At 31.7% G+C, this 2,291-nt stretch overlaps 1 long non-coding RNA gene across 1 annotated transcript; it reads left to right on the top strand.

The window, feature by feature from the left end:
* The first annotated feature begins 252 nt into the window (after nt 1–252).
* LOC109591522 (uncharacterized) lies at nt 253–653 on the top strand. Its single transcript, XR_002189853.1, has 2 exons — nt 253–293; nt 590–653. It is a non-coding gene; the product is annotated as an uncharacterized LOC109591522 (long non-coding RNA).
* Nucleotides 654–2,291: the final 1,638 nt, after the last annotated feature.

Genomic DNA, 2,291 nt, shown 5'->3' with positions numbered 1-2,291 from the left:
TTTCTTACCATACCAGTTTGCAAGTACCCCCTTGTTTCCTTACTTTTTTCCAACAAATACGTTGGAAAAAATACAAATACAAATACGTCATTTTCTTTCTCCATTTTCATATTGTATTCTCTTTAATTATTTTTGTTTTTCTTCATTTCTTTTTATGATTCTTTCCTCTTCTAGTCCTTACAGTCGTAGGATGATTCAAGAGTATAAACTGTATTTTCGTGATCAATCAGGAAAGATCATTATTGATGCATGCAAGTTTAACGTCATCGTCACTACTTATGAAGTTTTGCTTTGTAAGCCACACCCACATTTAATTAACAACCACACCTTTACTTATACTAATTTTACTTGTATAATAATATTATACATGTACATGTTTTAAAATTAAGAATTAAAAATAAATTTAAAAATAAAAATTTAAATTTAAAAATAAAATTTAAGAAAAAAATTTAGAAACTCTAATTTTCTCCTCTAAAAAATTTACTTCAAAATTTTTAAGTTGACTGTGCATGTACTAGCTGTATCCAATATTAGCATATACTGTACATGTACATGTACATGTAATGTGTATTCTTGTAATCTGTTTTAGCTGATAACAGTGAGTTGAAGAACATCCTATGGAGAGCAGTGATCATTGATGAGGCTCACAGACTCAAAAAAAAAACTGCAAAATGTTGGAAGGATTCAGAGAACTACACATGGTAAGTACATGTACATGTATGTAGTACTTGTACATGTACTGTATATCCTTAAATAGAAGCTGGATGCGAATAAACGCCAGGGTAGCAAACTATAAATAAGCAAATCTAGCCTGTAAGCTTCTCAGTAGTCTTGACTTGTAGATACTACCTTAGGTTCCTGAAGTCAAGTGCATGAGGTCACTGGTTCCAGTCTCAGTCTGGGTCAAAGTATTTTATACTTTGTCCGAGGTCCAAATACCATTTTAGGTAATAGATGCTCGGGCTTTTGTTTAAGGAAATACAGTACGTTGTACATTTCTATAATATATTTTTTAAAGTTGATTCCAGTCAAAATTAGATTTTTTATGAATTTTAAAAGTTGCTAAACAATATTTTTCTATAAAAGAAAAGAAGAGAATTCTCCATTTCCCATAATTTTTCTGATGCATATACATGTTATCATGTTGCGTAGAAAGTTTGAGTGAATTTCGATCAAAATTAGATTTTTTACGAATTTTGAAAGTTGCTCCAAAATTGGGTCAAAGTCCCTATACTATAGCACAGTGATTTTGGCAAAATTTTGCCAAAAATAAAAAGAAGAAAATTTTTGATTTTAATAATTTTTAAAAATGTATATACATGTTTTTATGTTGCGTAGAAAGTTTGAGTGGATTTCGATCAAAATTAGATTTTTTACAAATTTTGAAAGTTGCTCCGAAATTGGGTCAAAGTCCCTGTACTATAGTACAGTGATTTTGGCAAATTTTTGCCAAAAAAAAAAATTTCGATTTAATAATGTTTTCTAATGCACATACATGTTCTTATGTTGCGTAAAAAGTTTGAGTGGATTTCGATCAAAATTACAAATTTTGAAAGTTGCTCCAAAATCGGGTCAAAGTCCCTGTACTATAGTACAGTGATTTTGGCAAAATTTTGCCAAAAATAAAAAAAAATTTTTGATTTAATAATGTTTCCTAATACACATACATGTTCTTATGTTGCGTAGAAAGTTTGAGTGGATTTCGATCAAAATTAGATTTTTTACGAATTTTGAAAGTTGCTCTGAAATCGGGTCAAAGTTCCTGTACTATAGTACAGTGATTTTGGCCAAATTTCGCCAAAAATAAAAAAGGAGAGAATTCTTCATTTTTATAATTTTTTTCTAATGCATATACATGTTCTTATGTTGCGTAGAAAGTTTGAGTGGATTTCAAGCAAAATTAAATTTTTTGCAAATTTTGAAAGTTGCCCCGAAATTGGGTCAAAGTCCCTGTACTATTAGTAACGCAGTAGCGTTACTAAGTAGGATTCACCCCCAAACAAAATGGCTGCCACGACTTTTGCAGCCTTGCTATACCGGGAAAACGAGCTCTTATGCTTACCAGACTTCTTAGAGGACCTTATCTTGACCAGAGGACTCCATTGGTACCACTAGCGTGGCTCTAGACCTTTTCTGGGAGAAAAATCAAAAATCTGCAAACCGGCCGTTTTGTTCAGCCACCTTTTTTCATCTTCATCATCATCATCATCATCATCATCAGGAAAGTCCTGTCAATCCAGTTGTCGGTCGATATATCAATCTTGCCTGGTGATAGAAGGCTAATTCTTACA

The sequence above is a fragment of the Amphimedon queenslandica genome, unplaced genomic scaffold (assembly GCF_000090795.2).
Source record: "Amphimedon queenslandica unplaced genomic scaffold, v1.1 AMPQUscaffold_7958_Cont20095, whole genome shotgun sequence".
In the NCBI taxonomy this organism is placed as follows: domain Eukaryota; kingdom Metazoa; phylum Porifera; class Demospongiae; order Haplosclerida; family Niphatidae; genus Amphimedon; species Amphimedon queenslandica.
This window is presented reverse-complemented; position numbering and strand designations above follow the sequence as displayed.